At 38.5% G+C, this 19621-nt stretch overlaps 1 protein-coding gene across 8 annotated transcripts in view; it reads left to right on the forward strand.

Annotated features, from left to right (window-relative positions):
- Nucleotides 1-19621, forward strand: part of PCBP3 (poly(rC) binding protein 3) — a 358202-nt gene that overhangs the window by 212648 nt on the left and 125933 nt on the right. For all 8 annotated transcript variants that reach the window (XM_049875052.1, XM_049875050.1, XM_049875051.1 and 5 more), the window contains exon 2: nt 18298-18433. The gene's annotated coding sequence lies outside the window, so the exon portion shown is untranslated. The remainder of the gene's footprint in view (nt 1-18297; nt 18434-19621) is intronic.

Here is a 19621-nt window from a genome sequence, read left to right on the forward strand (position 1 = left end):
TTCGTAGATTGTCATGTATGTGATCGATTCACTTGTTTTTCCGAGTCTTTGTTGCAAGAGGGATCCGAGGTATCTTCTACCTAGTCAGACATCTTGGCCCCGCCTCAACAGTATATTTTTTATCATCTCTTTTGTGTTTTCCATCTTTTTCTTTTTGTAATACATTCTGGATAATCTCTTAAAACAAACGTTAACTCACTAGTTCTCTTTTCAGTCCTGTTGTTAAACTTGTTCATTGAGTTTGTAACTTTAGAAATTGTAATTCTTTTTATTTTTATAATTTCTCTGTCCTTTTTTCAATTTTATTATGACATTTTTAACTTTATTTTGAAATAATTACAGACTCACAGAAAATTGCAAAAGTAATACATAGAGTCTCCTGTAACGTGCACCCAGCTCCTACCAATGGTACCATCTTATGTAACTATAGTATAATATCAAAACTAGGAAAATGACATTGGTGCAATACTGTTAATTAGACTACAAATCTTATTCCACTTTCACCAGTTTTTACCTGAACTCTGTGTGTGTGTGTGTGTAGCAGTAGTAGTAGTACTGTGCAATTTTATCCCATGTACAGATTTGTGTAACCAACCTAATCTTAAAATATAGAACTGCTCTGTCACTACAAAGGAACTGCCTTGTGCTACCTCTTAATCGTTGCTCCCCAGAAACCACTAATTTTTCTCAATCTCTGTGTCATTTCAAGAATATTGTATAAATGGAATCATACAGTTTGCAACCTTTTAAGATTGACTTTTTCACTCAGTATAGTGCCTGTAAGATCCATCCAAGTTGTTCCATATGTCAATAGTTTGTTCCTTTTTATTGCTAGGTAGTTTTCCCTTGCGTGGATGTACAATAGTTTGCTTATCCATTCACTTGCTGAAGATCATTTAAGTTGCTTCCAGTTTTTGGTTATTATGAATAAAGCTGCAATGGAAATTGGAGCACAGATTTTGCCAACATTAACACTATATTTTAAATTTTAGGTATTCTAATAGATGTGTAGTGATACCTCATTGTAGGTATTGTTTGCATTTCTGTAATGGCTGATGGAAGAGCCCTGGTGGCACATTGGTTATGAGCTCAGCTGCTAACCAAAAAGTCAGCAGTTCAAACTCACCAGTCGCTCCATGGCAGAAAGATGTGGCAGTCTGCTTCCATAAATGTTATAGCCTTGGAAACCCTATGGGGGAAGCTCTGTTCTGTCTTATAGGGTCGCTATGAATTGGAATCGACTCAGTGGCAGTTGGCCAATGGCTGATGATGTGGAGCATCTTCTCGTGTACTTATTTGCCATCCATATATTCCCTTTGGGGAAATACCTGCTCATGCCTTTTGCCCATTTTCTAATAAAATTTTTTTAACTGTTGAGTTTTGAGTGTCCTTTAAATATTCTACATACTTTTGTTGAATATGTGGTTTACAAATGTTTTCTCTCAATCTATAGCTTGTCTTTTTATTCTCTGAACTGGGTCTTTTGCAGAGCAAATGTGTTTAATTTTAATGAAGTCCAATTTGTCATCTTTTCTTCTATGGATCATGTTTTTGGTCTTTGCCTATCCCTAGATCCTGAAGACTTTCCTCCTGTATTTTTCCTAAAAATGTTTTGTTTTACATTTAAGTCTATGATCTATTTTGAGTTAATATTTATGTATGTGTGATTTAGCTTATGGCTCATTTTTTTGCCTATCCAATTGTTCCAGCACTGTTTGTTGAAAATGCTATCCTTTTTTCCCCCCATTTATTTTTTATTATTTATTTGCTTTTCCACCTTTGACAAAAATCAGTTGGGCATATTTGTGTGGGCCTATTTTTTTATCGTATAGGGTCGCTATGAGTCAGAATCGACTCGATGGCACTGAGTTTTTTTTATCCTGTTCCGTTGATCTATGTGTTCATCGTCTGCCAATACCACATTATTGTACTGTACTGTATTGTACTATAACTGTAAAGTAAGCCTTTCTATCAGAGTGATTTTTTTTCTGCTTCATTCTAGTTTTTCAATATTTTTTTTTAGCTACTCTAAGGCCTGTGCCTTTCCATATATATTTTAGAATAAGCCTGTTTATATTTTTAAAAAATCTTTCTGGGATTCTTACAGGAATTGCATTAAACCTCTATATCAATTTGGGAAGAATCGACATCTTTATTATGTTGAGTCTTCCAAACCATGGATGTGGTATGTCTATTTATTTAGGCCTTTGATTGATTTCCTCAGCATTTTGTAGTTTTTAACATACAGATTTTGTATATATTTTGTTAAGTGTAAACCTAAGTATTTCATTTTATTTTGAGGGATTTTAAATGGTATCGTATTTTAATTTTGGTTTTTGAATGTTTAAAATGTTAGTATATATAAATGTGGTTAAATGAGTGTGTTACTCTTGTTCTTGTGTCCTGCCATCTTTCTGAATTCACCTGTTATGTCCTGCCATCTTTCTGAACTCACCTATTATTTCCAGGAGTTTTTTGTTGTTGTTGTAAATTTTTTTGTATTTTCTAGGTAGACAATCATGTCATTTGCAAATAGAAGTAGTTTTATTTTTTGCTTCCAATCTACATGCCTTTGATTTTTTTTTTTTTCTTTTGCCTATTGCAGGGGCTAGAACTTCTAGTACTAGGTTGATAAAGTGATGAGAGGGGACATTATAAAGTTATTTTTTCACTTGTTCCTGATCTTAGGGGAAACCATCCAGTTTTTCACCATTAAGTATGATGTTGCTATTGTTGTTAGGTGCTACTGAGTCAGTTCCAACTCATAGTGACCCTGTGTACAGCAGAAGGAAACAGTGCCCAGTCCAGTGCCATCCTCACAATCATTGCTGTGTAGGAGCCCATTGTTGTAGCCACTGTGTTGATCCATCTCGTTGAGGGTTTTCCTCTCTTTCACTGACCCTCTACCAAGCATGATGACCTTCTCCAGGGGTTGGTCCCTCCTGATAACATGTCCAATGTATGTGAGATGAAGTCTCATCATCCTCACGTCTAAGGAGCTGTACTTCTTCCAAGACAGATTTATTTGTTCTTCTGGCAATCCATGGTATATTCAGTATTCTTTGCCAACACCATAATTCAAAGGCATCGATTCTTCTTCGGTCTTCCTTATTCATTGTCCAGCTTTCACATGCATATGAGGCAATTGACAATACATTGGCTTGGGTTCGGTGCACGTTAGTCCTCAAAGTGACATCTTTGCTTTTTAATACTTTAAAGAGGTCTTTTGCAGCAGATTTGCCCAATGCAATACGCCATTGATTTCTTGACTGCTGCTTCCATGGGTGTTGATTGTGGATCCAAGTAAAATGAAATCCTTGACAACTTCAGTCTTTGTTTATCATGATGTTGCTTATTGGTCCAGTTGTCAGGATTTTTGTTTTCTTTATTTTGAGATGTAATCCATACCGAAGGCTATAGGCTTTGATCTTCCTCAGTAAGTGCTTCAAGTCCTCTTTGCTTTCAGCAAGCAAGGTTATATCGTCTGCATATTGCAGGTCGTTAACGAGTCTTCCTCCAATCCTGATGCCACATTCTTCTTCATATAGTTCAATTTCTCAGATTATTTGTTAAGCATATGGATTAAATAAGTATGGTGAAAGTACAACCCTGATACACACCTTCCCTGATTTTAAACCACTCAGTATCCTCTTGTTCTGTTCCAACGACTACCTCTTGATCTATGTACAGATTCTGCATGAGCACAATTAAGTGTTCAGGGAGTTTCATTCTTCACAATGTTATCCGTAATTTGTTATGACCCACACAGTCAAATGCCTTAGCATAGTCAATAAAACACAGGTAAACACAAAGATGGATTGACACAGTGTCTGCAACAATGGGCTCAAACATAGCTACGATTTGTGAGAATGATGCAGGACCAGGCAGTGTTTCGCTCTGTTGTACACAGGGTTGCTATGAGCCGGAATCACCTGGATTGTAGGTAACAACAACAGCAACTTTCTGGTATTCTCTGCTTTCAGCCGAGATCCAACTGACATCAGTAATGATATCCCTTGTTGCCTGTCCTCTTCTGAATCCAGCCTGATTGTTAACTGTAGGTTTTTTTGGTACCCAAACCACCCACTGCCGTCGAGTCGATTCTGACTCATAGCGACCCTATAGGACAGAGTTTTTTTTGGCAGATGCTCTTTATCAAGTTGAGGTAATTTCCATCTATTCTTAACTGACTATTGGTTTTTTTTTGTTTTTGTTTTTGTTTTAGTTTATCATGAATAAATGTTGAATTTTGTCAAATGCGTTTTCTGTGTCAATCGATACAATCATCTTATTTTTCTATTTTAGCGGGTTGTTACACTGGATTATATTATCGGTTTTCAGACAGTGCACCAAACTTACATACCTGGATAAATCTCACTTGGTTATGGCATATAGTTATTTTTATGTATTGCTGGGCTCATTTTCCTAATATTTTGTTAAGTTTATTTGTGTCCGTGTTCATGAGGGAGATTGGTGTATAGTTTTATTTTTTTACATTGTCTTTTTCTCTGGCTTTGGTACCAGGGTAGCCTCACAAAATGAGTGAGGAAGTATTCTTCCCTGTTATTCTATTTTCTCTAAAATACTGTGTAAATTGGTGTTAGTTCTTTAAATATTTGGTAGAATTCTCCAGTGTAATCATCTGGGTCTGGAAATTACTTTTTCTGGAGCTTTTTACTACAGATTCAATTTCTTTAATGGCTATATAGACATTTAGATTATCTATTTCATTTTGGTCATTTTTTTGGGTTTTGGTTCTTTTTTCTATCCTCTGTTTCTTTGCTGAAGCTTTTCCATTTGTTTCACCCGTGTTCATAAATGCTCATGGGAGTATTTTTATGATGGCTTCTTTAAAATATTTATTAGATAATTCTGATGTCTCTGTCATCTTGGTGTTGGCATTTGTTGCTTTTCTTTTCTCTTTCATGTTGAAATTTTCTTAATTATGGGTATGATGTGCAGTTTTCATTTTTATCTTGGAAATTTTGGTTATTATGAGATTCTAGATCTTATTTAAATTTTCTATTTTGACAGGCCTCTGCTGACACTGCAGGGAGGCAGAGGCACCTTGTTCATGATAGGCTGGGGGAGAGGTCCAGGCTCCTCTTTGGTCCCTGCTGACAGGATGGGTAGGGAGGGGGTGCCTTGTTGCTGCGGAGTGGGAGTGGATGTCTGCCCACCCAACTCAGCATTTTCTGATGAGGGTAGTGGTGAGGTATTCCCCCCTTCCCCACCATGGCTTTTGACTGGAATAGGGCAGGTACTGTTAAGCTTTCTGATTTGTGAGGTCTTCACTTTCCCAGTCCTTTGCCTAGCGAGATCAGGCTTTTCTTGGGTTTTTTTTTGTTGTTGTTGTCTGTGCCCTTTGGCATTTTCAGTTTGTGGGCTTTTCCAGTTACTAGTCTGGGATACATATGAGGGGAAAAAGCTACTGAACTCACTGCTGGGCCATTCCTTAAACACCAAGGTCCCTAGCCGGTCTACAGTCTTCTCTTTTCTTATGTTTGTTTTGTATGTAATGTCCGGAGTTTTAGTATTTGGCAGAAAGAATAGGGAGGAATCAGGGGCCCTTGAATTTGTTTTAATTACTGATTAATTTGTGCCTTCTTGATTTTTTTTCTTTATCAGTTTTGTCAGAGGTTTTTTTTTTTTTTTTGGACCTTTTTTGAAGAACCAAGTTTTGTATTTGTCGATTTTCTCAATTGTCTCTATTCTCTCTTTGCCTAATTTCTCGTCTTTTCTGTATTATTACCTTCCTTGTACTTTCTGTGGATACTTGCTGTACTTTCACTAACTTCTTAAATTGGATCCTTGGCACGTTAATTTTCTGCCTTCCTTTATGCTTAGTGTAGGTTTTTAAGGCTGAAGGTTTTCTTCTAAGTCCTGTTGCAGCTGCTCACCACAAATGTTGGCATGCAGTCATTTTATTATTGTTGAAGTCTAAGTATTTTCTAATTTTATTATGTTGTTTTCCTCCATTTCTTATTTGGAAGCATTTTTTAAAATTATGTCAAGGAAATTATAAAGTTATTTTTTCACTAATGATTTCTAATTTAATTATCTAGTGAGTAGAAATCATGGTCTGTTGAATCTTATCTTCAAAATTAGTTGAAACTTGCATTATGAACTAGGATATTGTGAATTGTTTTGTTTTTTCTCCTCGAGCTTTAGGAGAACGTGTAATTTCTACTTGTTGTTATTAGGTGCCTTCAAGTAGATTCTGACTCATAGCAACCCAACGGCCATCTGTACCTGACAATTTGTAGCTATAGGGTCGCTGTGAATTGTCAGGTACAGATACATACATATATATATATATATATATATATATATATATATATAAAAACAAACTCATTGTCACTGAGTCAATTCTGACTCATAGTGACCCTGTAGGACAGACCAGAAGGTTTCCAAGGTTCTAATAGCCACGTCTTTCTCCCACAGAGCCCCTGGGAACATTTGGACTGCTGACTTTTCAGTTCGCAGCTGAGCGCTTAACAGTTGTACCAACATGTGTTTGTGTGTGTGCGTGTGTATGTGTGTATATATACACATATATATGTATAAATATATACACACACATACCCTACAGCAATGGGTACATATATGAACCAAACCAAACCTGTTGCCATCGAGTCTATTCTGACTAATAGCGACCCTATAGGACAGGGTAGAACCACCTCATAGGATTTCCAAGGAGCGGCTGGTAGATTCAAACTGCCGACCTTTTGGTTAGCAGCCAACCTCTTAACCACTGTGTCACCAGGGCACCATGTATATGTACATAAATACATATTATATGTATGACACACACACCATTATCAGGTTTGGTGTGTTGTTCATGTATCCTACATCCTTATTACTTATTTACTTTTCGTGTATACTTGTATGAACCGTAATTGTGAAACATGTCGACATCTCCCCCCAGATGGACAATTAGTTGGTTGTACCTCTAGTTCTTGGCTTGGATGTCACCCATCGGGTTGAATCCTCCAATCATAGGCTTTCATCGCATCCATGTAGTTCTTCATCACTTGTAAACAATTATACTATGTTCTGACTGAATCATTGCTATAATCTCCTAAATTCTCTCTTGGCTTTTCCTGCCCCTTTTCACCTTCATCTCATTTTCTATACTAGCAGCTAAAATGCTCGCTTTAAAACATTGTGCTGTATCATGCCACTTCTTTTTTTAAAACCCTCTCACAGCTCCATGTTTCATGCAGACTCCACTCTGCTCTCATTCTTGAAATGGCCTCTAAAACCTTACCTAATCTGGCTCCTCCTTAGTTATCTAGAAAAAAAAAAAAAATTTTTTTTTTTTTTACTCTCCCATTTTTGTTTTTAACTCTCCCTTTTGCTCACGCCTCTACAGCGCTGTGGCCTTTTGGCTGCTCCTCAGCGTTGCAGATACACTCTTCCTTTCGGACCTGTAAATTCTCCATTCCCTCTTCATGTAACATTCTTCCGCATGATGAATGCTTGTCTCCCTCCTCTACCTCCTTCAGATCTTTATCCCATGTCTCCATCTAAAATTGCACTCCCCACCTCTAGCAGTCTGCTTGTTTTCAGTGGGGCTGGCCTCCTACCCAGCTCCAGGGGCATGCCCTTTGAGAGGATGAGTGCCCCACAGCATTTAGGAAATGCTGTCACTTTGGGAAAAATCTTGTGGCTTACGTCCCTAAGCACTGACACATCAGTTACAAGCTGTAACTGAGAGTGCCCTCAATACCTAAAGCCTTTGTATGACTTGGGGTGACTGGGGTGGGAGTGTGGTACTTGCCCACCTTCACAGCAGCCCCCACATGCTGCCTGACTAGTGGTTAAGAGCTTGGCTGGTAACCAAAAGGTCGGCAGTTCAAATCTACCAGCTGCTCCTTGGAAACCTGTGGGGGCAGTTCTACTCTGTTCTATAGGGTCACCATGAGTCAGAGTCAGCTCGATGGCAAGAGGGCAGGCAGGAGGTATGCAAGGAATCCCTGGGTGGCCAAGTGGTTAAGACCACTACCCAAAAGGTTGGAGGTTTGAAACCACCCAGAGGCACCTTGGAAGAAAGGCCTGGTGATCTGTTTCTGAAAGGTCACAGCCTTGAAAACCCTGTGGTATGCAGTTCTACTCTACAACACATGAGGTCCCCATTACTAGGGATCAACTCAAGGGCAAATGGTGTTTGGAAGAGGCACACTTGCTGCTTCGCCTACCAATATCACAGCAGCAGGACACCTGCCACAATAGCATTCAGCTTTGCTGGAGGATTTCACATAGCAAAAATAAGAGGCAATTTTAATTAATCTAGGTTTCTCTGTTCCTTCATAAGCACTAACTATATTGACACCGCTGAATTGTGGTGTCGTTGAAGAATATCGAATATACCATGGACTTCTTGGAAGAACTAGGACCAGAATTCTCCTTAGAAGCAAAGATGGCGAGACTACGTCTCATATACTTTGGGTATGTTGTCAGGAGGGATCAGTCCCTGGAGTAGGACATCATGCTTGGCAAAGTACACGGTCAGCGGAAAAGAGGAAGACCCTCAAGGAGATGGACTGACACAGTGGGTGCAACAACGGGCTCAAGCATAACAACGATTGTGAGGATGGCGCAGGACCGGGCAGTGTTTCATTCTGTTGTACACAGGGTCACTATGAGTCGGAACCGACTTGATGGCACCTGACAACGGCAACTCTGTATTCAGCATTATGTAAGGTTCCGTTTACACATGGTTTCATTATAGTCTCATGCAGCACTGCAAGGGCTGTGTAAGTTTCCTCATCTTATACATGAGGAACTGAAGTAGTCCTGGGTCTTAGTCCGTGCAAGTGGCAAAGTTGGGGTCCAAACTCTCAGGTATGGCTGTGTTCCTTGCTCTCCAGACAGATTCATAAGATGGAGGTTGGGATGTGTGTGTATGTGTGTACGTTTTGCTTTACTTAAGGTTGAACAAATTTGTGTATTATGCAGAGGCGTCGTTTTATCAATTAATTCCTAGGCTCTTTGTCTTTCTACTGGGTACCCCTGAGATTTAAGGTATTCACCAAGAGATCTTCTAAACTTTTCTTTTCTCCCTAAAAGTACCGTACCTTGGTTCCTGAGGAGCACACCTAGAGGCGGGGGAATTGACAGCTCAGCTTTTATGTGTCTTTGTTTTTCTTAACGAATCTTGGTTAACACAAGCATCGTCTGCCAGATTATCTCTTATTGAGTCCTGGTTTCCTGTCTGAAATGGCCACTGTGAAGACTGTGTGAGAGGCAGGACAACACGGAGGAAGCCCAGGCGGGACAGTCCTTTGCCTCATAACCGCCTGCTGTTTCAAACCTTCTGGCGAAGCCCAGGCCATTCATTCAGAGCGCATGTAATGATGTGAGCTGCTTATGCACCCATGGGTGCGTGTGTGCATTTGCCTGTGTGTGTGCATGGGTGTATATAGCAGCTGATTGGGCATCTTTTGTCTAGACTGTGTCCAGGAGGGGATGTGACATGCCTGGGGATTCTGTAATTTGAAACTGATTTGTTGTGGTGACGTGCTAAGCAAGATATTAAAAATCATGTTTCTGTTACGACTAAATCGGCTGTACATCGAGGGAAGGCCGCAGGGGTGAGGAAAGGGAGTCACAGGCTGTGTTTTATCCTCTCTGTCTCCCTCCCTTCCTAATACCACTGTGTTTCCCGATGAAAAGAACACAGACCAGACCGCTTTGTCTCTGCGATTCTTATTGTGACTCATAGCGAACTCTCAGGATGCTTTTCTCCCAGGCTTCCTGAGCGTGTTGTTGATGTTGGAAGAAGTGGGTCACTGAGTGAATATGTCTGTCATTCCGTTTTCTGGATTGCTGGGCACATGGTGCTCCTTACCAGTTTAATGACATGTCAGGGATATATAGATAAATTTATAGGTATAGGTGTAGACATAGATAGAGCTGTTTGGTGAACTAGTGCCCTTGAGATGTTTTTAAAACAATGTAAATCACAAATGGAATATTCTTGGTTAAAGGTTACTAATTTCTGGTTTTATTGCATTGTAATTGAAGACGATTATCTGTATTATTTCTATTTTATGTTACTCGGTAAGATTTTCTTTGTGACCAAAAATATGCTAAATTGCATGTGTGTTTAGGGAGGTTTGTTCTCTATTGTTGGAATATAAAGTTTGATGTATATATCCATAACATCTCCTTAATTTATGTTTTTAGCTCATTTTCACGTTCGCTTATTTCTTACCCTCTAGCCTGTTTTGGACTGAGAGTGTTTTGTTAATATTTGCTATTATGACTGTGTTTCTGTCAGTTCCTCTTTCTAACACCTACAGTTTCTGCTTTATAAAGCCGGCTTCTGTGTTTTCTGTGTCATGTACATTTTTAACTATTATATCTTCATTGTGAATTGCGTATGTTATCATTAGAAAGTGCTCCTCTTGGTCTTGTTTAATGCTTTAAAGACCTAGATTGTACCTTGTCTGATATCTACATTACAAGCCCTGTTTTTTTTTATCTTTTGCCCGATGTACTTTTGCCTATTTTAACCTTTATTAATGCCCTTTGCAATTATTGGGTCTCTTGTATAAAGCAGATTTAGCTTTGAGAGCCAATCAGAAACCTTTAATAGGTGGATTAAACCCATTTACTTTTGTTCATTTATTAATAATATGTTCAGTTTCTGTCATATTCTTGTTGCTATATTTAGTGTGTATTTTATTTATTGTGTATCTTTTTCTATGTGGTCTGTCTCCTTTGTTTTTCTCTCTCTCTTTAGTTCTTTTGGTACACAGGGAGGCTTGGATTTTCATTGTTTTGGCTACCTTTATAATATTATCTTTTATAATGCCTTTATCCCTATTTTTTATCCCTGTCTTTCTTCCCGTGGCTTTATTTGGTTTGTCAGCTTACTTAAAAGGATATATTTTCTTCCACCTATTTTCCAGCCACAGTGACCTTATTCTACTTTCTCTCTTTTTTTTTTTCTGACTCGTCTACCTCTGATTCATTTAGTTGTATTTTTACTTTTTCAAAACAACCTCCTCCCCCCCCGAAAAAAATTTTATTTTTCATGCTCCTCCTGCACCCTTGTCCCTACCTTTTGTTTTAGTCTTTGATAACAAAGACTTACTATTTTTGCTTATGCTGAAATTTCCCAGTTATCTCTTGGTTTGAAAGAGCTTGTCTTATAGTAGATTTCTCAGGAAAGAGTTATAAATACAAGTTCTTGGATACTTAAAACTATTTTCCTGCAAATTTAATTCTTGAAGGATGGTTTGGCCAGATATAAAATCCTTTGGCCATACTTTATTTTTATGTGAATTTATGAAAATATTGTCCACTGGTAACTTCTTTTGTGCATTACTGTCAGAAAATCTGATACCAGCCTGATTTTTTTTCTTTTGTTAAGTGAGCTGGTCTTTTTGCCTAGAGTCCCAAGGAATTTTCTCTAAGTCTTAATAGTTTTACTGTAATATGCTTCAGAGGTGACCGTTTGGGGTCAGCCTTCTCAGGTGTGTGATCAACCTCTTTAATTCATAGGTTCATACTTTCTTTTTTATTTCTAGAAAAAGTTCCAAGATTTTAAGTATTAGTTCTATATCATAGTTTTGCATTTCTTCTTTGGGAATTGCAATTATAAGTTTCTTAGATATTTTTTTAACCTTTTTTTCTATCCATCCGTTTTTCTTTGATCATTTTTAACCTCTTGGCTGTCCCTCCCCCCTTGGTTTTTTTCTCAACCCTCTCAAGTTTCCTTTAGTATGCATTCAGTTGAATTTATTCTCTTTTGGAACCATATAATTTAGTTTTTATTTCTAGACTGGTTTTATCTTTCTTTATGTCATAAGTGTGATTAATTCTTATTTTACAGCTTCCTGTTTTACGTTAATTGTCCACTTCTATTCTGAGATTTTTAGTGTTCGTTTCTGGTGTTTCTCATATCCACACATGCTTTTAGCAGTTTTAATTTGTATTGTTATATTAAAGTTCTCCTCTGCTTCGTGGCCGGGGAGTAATTGTATCAGCGGGAGAGTTTTGAGTTTTTGCTTTCTTCTTATGGAACCGTAATGGGCTTCAGAGCTGGCTCTGCTGATTTGAGAATGTTATTTGTCCATAGGGATTTTACATGGCTTTTTTCAATTATTTTAAAAGGACTTGGATTTTCCCAAACTAGCAATAACAGGTGTTTCTAACTGGGGAGGTGAATGTTGCCGGTTATGAAGTGGTTTCCCAGGTTTCTTTGTCCAAAAGTATCTTTTTCTGTTGGTCAGTAAAATGCAGTTTTTTAAAAAATGATACCTTTGGAGGTGAGGTTAAATCAGTGTATATTCTGATTCTGTGATACCATATTTTTATGCAAATGACACACACGTTCTACATTTGCCAACCCAAGGACCCCGGCCCCCCCCCACCACCACCCACCCCGGCTGGGTATTTTCTTAAGCTAATTTTTTTTTTTTTTACAGCAACATTTAAGAAAAATTGGCATAGTGCACTTATGAAAATACCTCTCAGGGGAGGGTGCAGTTGGCAAAAAAGCGTATAGTGTGCCGTGTTACTTGCTTAAAAATATGGTATTCTTTTATTTCTGTAGGAACCTTAATTTCAGTAGTTTCTCTACTTACTTCCCCTTCCCACCAAGCTTCTAAGATATACCTCCTTCTTCCAAGTTAGTCTCTGTCTCATCCAAAAGCATTATTTCTCCGAAATTGTCAGCTATGATCTCATGCACTGTCACACTCCTACCTTTTGATTCCTCAGAAGTCAGTGCTTTGACCCACAAGATCAAATTTGTTCTCATTACTTACCTTTTAGGATGGAATCCTCTCTTCTTGGGAGTAATATTATCTGTGTCCTACCACTGCTAGGACCCCACAATACTTTCTACCACAGAAGAAAGGCCTGGCAAACTCCTTCCATAAAGATTACAGTCAAGAAAACCCTATGGAACAGTTCTACCCTGTAACACATGGGCTCGCTGTGAGTTGAAATCGACTTGACAGCAATGGGTTAGCATTCGAAACCTCCTAGTATGTCCTTGGTGCATATTATGGGTGGTTATATTTGCTCCGTTTGCTTATCAGTGGCTTTTTAGAAGATTTAGGGAAATTCTGATTTAGATGGCCTGTATAATTCTGTGGGAACCCAGGAAATAGACATCCAAAATTTAGATGTTTCTAGCTTCTAACGATGAGGCGCTGGTGGTTCAGTGGTAGAATTCTTGCCTTCCATGTGGGAGACCCAGGTTCAAATCCCGGCCAACGCACCTCATGTGCAGCCACCACCCATCTGTCAGTGGGGGCTTATATGTTGCTATGATGCTGAATTTCTAGACTAAGTTGAACTAAGAAGAAAGGCCTGGTGGTTGACTTCCAAAAATCAGCCAATGGAAACGTTATACCCACGATAGTCTGATCCATAACTGACCATGAGAATGGCACGGGGCTGGGCAGCATTTCAATCCATGTGCATAGGGTCACCATGAACCGAGGTCTGACTCAGTGGCAGCTAACAACAGCTTCTAATGTTGCTGTAATTTGGGTCTAATGCCATTCTCTTTCCTGATAATTTGTATGTGGCCTGTAATATTTTTAATGCCTGGAAGGTTTTTTAAAAAATCGTGTACATGTCTGACTGAGACTAGAAGGACCCTGGCGGTCATGGTCACCAAACCTTCTTTTGGCCCAGGACAGGAACCATTCCCGAAGACAACTCATCAGACATGGAAGGGACTGGACAGTGGGTTGGAGAGAGATGCCGATGAGGAGTGAGCTTCTTGTATCAGGTGGACACTTGAGACTGTGTTGGCATCTCCCGTCTGGAGGGGAGATGGGAGGGTAGAGAGGGTTAGAAACTGGCAAAAGGGTCACGAAAGGAGAGACTGGAAGGAGGGAGCAGACTGACTCATTAGGGGGAGAGTAAATGGGAGTATGGAGTAAGGTGTATATAAGTTTATATGTGAGAGACTGACTTGATTTGTAAACTTTCACTTAAGGCACAATAAAAATTATTTTAAAAAATCATGTCCATGATTTCATGTGCCTTGAGATCTTTTTTATTTTATTTTTTTACTAGTGAGTATAGGTAATCTTCTGGTTGTGAACATCTGACTTAGCAACAACTCGTACTGGCCCTTTAATGATATGTAAATTTGCCCTCACTTTGAAACGGTTGAACCAACCCCTGCTCAAAACAAATTCTTCATCACAATCACCTTTACTTGCTGCACGTGCGGCTTTTAAATCATTGAAAAGGCTTTGAGTGTTTTCTTGCACTAAAGGCTAAATAAGAACCATATGCACCTGTTTCAACTAACTACAAATTCAACTTAAAGACACAGTTAGGAATGGATCTCATTCATAACCCAGGACTGCCTCTACCTAGAGGGTCCTTTCAAAATTGAAATCCATGTTCTTCAGTTCTAAGAAATGTTCTTGTATTATACCTTTGGTAATTTCTTTTCTCCAATTTCTTGCACACCACTTCTAAAACTTTTATTATTCAAATGTTGCACCTCCTGGATTTATCTGCTTATGTCATACCTATATCTCCCATTTTTTATTCATTTGTCTTCTTGTTCTTTCTGGGAGATTATTTTCTGACTTTGGTTCGTAACTTCTTGTTCTTGTTTCATGAGTACACAGCTCCTATAAATTTTAGGAGTTGTGCACGTGTTCTAATGCTCCCTGCACTGTCTGTGTCTCCTGAATGTTTAATGTTTGCTTGTTCAAGCCTTGCGTTTTGTGTTGGGAGGTTTCTTGCAATATCTGGTGATCCTTGATGAACGTGATGTATGAGAGTGAGACCTTCAGCTGCTGCTGGAAAGCATCATGTGCATGGATGAGGCCTTTCAGTTGCAGGTTTTACTGTAGACTGATCGAGCAGGAATTTGACAATTGGATTGTGGAGCCATCACGTGACAGAATCTGGAGGTTCTTTCTTTTGGCCTCATACTTTACTGAGAGTGACTTCTCAGTTCTCCTGATTTGAGAGCATTAACCTGGCTGCTAGAAATTCTGAGAGCCTCTTGGGACAAGGGGGGCAATAGGTCATCATTGTTCAGTCTGTTTTCTTCTACTTAATCCATCTGTTTTAATTTTGACATTTCACTATCTTCAGAACTGTTTTCTGTTATTGAATCCATATCCTAAATGGGTTACCCTCTTCGGAGTCTTCCATGGGGATAGAAGAGTAATCAACTAGTGGCAAGAGGTGCTATAGGATTTCTGCAACGGGTTTGGTTTTTTGGTTTAATGCTTCCTTATAGAAAATTTTAATTATTACTGTTGTTTTTACCCACTTGCCTCCAGCCCTTACCTTCAGAGCCACCCAGTGCCTCCAACTCCTGAAGCATTTTAGAGCCATGGACTGCTTTCTCGGTAGCTTCTCCCCTTGTAGGTCTAGATTTCAGCTTTCTTGCTTTGCTACATCATTTACCACTTATTCATTCACTTTTCAGATTACAGTATTTTGTTGAAAACTCTTGTTGATTGTTTTCTTTTCACCTGACTTCTTAGTGCTTGTGGGTTTGTACCTCTTTACTGCTTTAGGGTTATTTTACTGCAGTTTCTGTAGGGGTGGAGATAAACGCATGTTAATTCTGTGGTGTTTACTGGGAGGTCTCTTCCATGGCTTCCTTTTAAAACAAAACTTTTGGGTATTTACTACATTTGTTTTCATTGTAGTTGTTGACGTGTTTCGCATACTATAAAATATACTCTTTTAAAGTGCAAATTTAGTGGTTGGTTGTGAAATCGTACCACTAATTCAAGAATATTTACATCCCTCTAAAAAAGAAACCTCATGCTCATTAGCAGTCATACCCCATTTTGTGTGGACATATGTTTTCAGTTTTCTTGGGTATATACTTAGGAATGGAGTTGCTGGGTTATGTGGTAACTCTGGAGTCCCTAGGTGGTGCAAATGCTTAAGTGTTCAACTACAGGCCAAAAGGTTGCCCGTTTGAACCCACCCAGAGGCCCTCAGAAAACAGGCCTGTTGATCTGCTTCCAAAACCCTTTGGAGCAGTTCTGTTCTGCACACAAAGGGTCGTGATGAGTTAGAATCAGCTTGACAGCAACTAACAACAACAATGGCGACTCTAGGCTTAACTCTTTGAGGAACCACCGAACTATTTTCCAAAGCGACTCCATTTTACATTCCCACCACAGTGTAGGAAGGTTCCAGTTTCTTAACATCCTTGCTGAAACTTATTTTCCATTTTAAAAAATACTAACAATAGTAACTATTACTATTATAACTAAAGAGTTCTGGTGGCACAATGGTTAAAATGCTTGGCTGCTAACCAAAAGGTGAGTGGTTCAAACCCACCAGCTGTTCCACGAGAGAAAAGACCTTGCCGTCTGCTCTATAAAGATTGCAGCCTAGGAAGCCCAATGGGGCAGTTCCGCTCTATCTTATAGGATTGTTCTGAGTTAGAATCCACTCTACACGTACAACAACAACATTATTATAACCATCCCAAGTGGATGTGAAGTGGTATCTCATTACAGTTTTGATTTGCTTTTCTCTAATGTTGATCATCTTTTCATGTGCTTATTGACCATTTGTACACCTTTTTGGAGAAATGTCTTTGCCCATTTTTAAGTTTGGCTTATTCATCTTTTTACTCTCGAGTCGTAACTGTTCTTATGTACCCAGGGTACCAGATGCTCATCAGGTATGTGATCTGACTGATTTGCAAATATTTTTTCCCATTCTGCCGGTTTCTTGATAGTGTCTTTTGAAGTCTAAAGTTTTTAATTTTGATGAAGTTCAATTTATCAATTTTTTTCTTTTGTCACATGTGGTTTTGGCGTCATATTTTAGAAATCGTTGCCCAATCCAAGATCACGAAGATATACGCCAATACTTTCTTCTAAGAGTTTTATAGTTTTAGCTCTTACATTTAGGTCTTTATCCATTTTGAGTTAATTTTTGTATGTGGTGTGAGAAAGGGATCATATTTATTCTTTTGCATGTGGATATTCACTTGTCCCAGCACCATATGTTGCAAAGACAATTATTTTTCCATTGAATTGTCTGGGCACTTTTGTTGAAAATTTTCCTGTTGCTTTTTGATGTATTTCAACTCATCGACTTCAAGGCGTAACTCAAAAGCCAATGGGTCCCTGATCCTTTAACTAGTAACACTTTGCTTGTTAGTTGCTTCCCAACTAATATGTGTCCATATAAAAGAAAGAAGTTTTTACTCAAGATTATTCTTCCTGGAATTGTTTCATTCTTCCTGGAATAAATAAATGAGAAAATACCAAAATGCAGTTTTGGTATTTTCTCATTTATTTCGTTTGGGAACACAAAGTATTACATGGACATGATACATTGGCTTAAAACAACCTCAAGTGCTGTTGTTTATTGCTTAGACAGGTTATATGATGGACTCAGGACAAAGGCAAAAACATTCAGCTCAGTTTCTAATTATTCTTGGTGCTGTGACCTCACAATTCCAAATGTTGGATGCTATTGTAAATAAGACTTTTAATGTGTCCATAACAGTAATTTGTGATGATCATAAATATTCACCTATGAAGTGGATTTAAAAACACAACAAAGAGGATGATGCCATGAAAATGGGTACTTGTGCCTAGGGATCAAATTTTAAGTGTTGGCACCAAATGTGAATTTAAAAAGTCAAAAAACTTAGACCAAAGTAAAAATGATGCATGCTGGAACAGCATTGGATGGCACGGAAGGCACTGTAGTGGGACAGAATTACATACTGAAGTTGAAGAGTTTGAATGAAATTATTTTCCTGTAAAAGGAGAAAACCACCTATTAAATTAATATAAAATTTCATAAATGTTATATATATACCAAAAAAAGAAACCCAAACCCATTGCCGCGGAGTCAATTCCAACTCATAGTGATCCTATAGGACAGTGTAGAACCGCCCCATAGAGTTTCCAGGGAGCAGCTGGTGGATTTGAACTGCAGACTTTTTGTGTACACACACAGACAATAAATATACTAAACAGTATAGGTATTCAGTTGATTATTTCATTTACGTTCTTAAAAGTTTATGCAATTTTATCAAAACACTTATTTTGGACTTCTCATTTGTAAAGTAGGAGCCTGCTTATGTTTAGAGGTGCCTCATTTGGGAGCATGTAGGGCATTATTCTTGGGCTAAACTCCCACTGACATGAATTTTTACCTCCATATATCACTGTGTCTTATACTTGAACATTTAAGTAATGTTTACTGCTCTGTCAAATGCAAGACAGCTATTCCGTTGAAGCTCAGTCCTTAATAGCCAAGGTCATAAATATGTAACTCCCATACCCCTGTGTTTTTGTGTTGTAGGTAGGTGGAATCCCCAACAAAAGTCAGTCGTTCTACAAATCACTGGTTCCGGGTATGAGGCTCTAAGATGCTGCAAGTGTGAACATTTGGTGTCTATGGATCTGCTCTGAACCTTAGAGCCTGCTTATGGGGGAAGGTGAGTCACTATACAGTATCTTTTGTTTGCTTGTTTGTTTACCAAGAATGTATAAAACACGGTCAAACTCACTCTTGATGAGTAAAATATGTTCGAAGTGATACCATGCTGTTATTTCATTCAGCTTCAGTCTGTCTGCTCTGAAGGTACTCTTCTATGCAGTCTTTTGGAAAATCAGGGATTCCTATTTCTAGAAGCTAGGGAGGGGGTCTGTGGTTGAACACCCTTGAGTCTACTTCCTACCAAGGTGGCCACCTAGGACGGGTTCTGGCTTCTACCCTGGAGCCAACCCTGGAGAACCAAGAGAAGCCAGAGGAAAGCCTAGGTTCCAGGAATGAAGAACAACAACAGGTGGGGCTAGGCCTATAAGGGGAATCTTGGGGTGTTTAGGGAACAGATCACAAGAGTCTGGGGCTGGAGGCAACATCAGTGATATTTTTGCAGTGCCCTGAAATTACTCTGCAGGGACGAGTACCTGTGGCTTGAGCTGTTAACCATAAACTTCTGTTAACACAACTACAAAGAAAGTGGAATGAACGAGCAGTTGTATTTAGAAATTTTAATACACCACTCTGAGAAACTGGTCAACAAAAAACAAGCTGAGGTATGAATGTCTTAAATAACATAATACATAAGCTTGAGCTATTAGGTATATTTTAAACTCTATGTGTTACTTTTTAAGCATACAGAGAACATTTACAAAATTATAAGGTGTATTAAGCCGCAGTAAAGTCTGAGTATCTGTAACATGAAAAGTATGTTCTCCAACCATAAGGCAGTAATATTAAAAATTAATAATAAAGGATACCTTTACATAAATATATTATGAAATAACTGTGTTACAAGTGAAATCATAAGGGAAATGAAGGAACTTAGAACTGACTGATTATGCAGTAATGGGACACAGCTAAAGCAATGTTCAGTAGGAAATCTGTAACTATAAATACATGTATTAAGAAACATGAAAAATTAAAAATGCCAAGCTAAACCTTCAACCCAAGAGGCTGAAAAAAGAGCAAGGCAGCAAAACCAAGAGGGCAGAAAATAATAAAGGTAAGGGCAGAAACCAGTGAAATACAGAACACAGAAAAACAGAGAGAAAATTAACAAAGCTAAAGGCTGGGTTTTGTTTTGTTTTATTTTGTTTTTAAAGATTAAATAGATCTCTGGTAAGCCTGATGAAAGGAA

Source organism: Elephas maximus, chromosome 2 (genome assembly GCF_024166365.1).
Source record: "Elephas maximus indicus isolate mEleMax1 chromosome 2, mEleMax1 primary haplotype, whole genome shotgun sequence".
NCBI classification, from domain to species: domain Eukaryota; kingdom Metazoa; phylum Chordata; class Mammalia; order Proboscidea; family Elephantidae; genus Elephas; species Elephas maximus.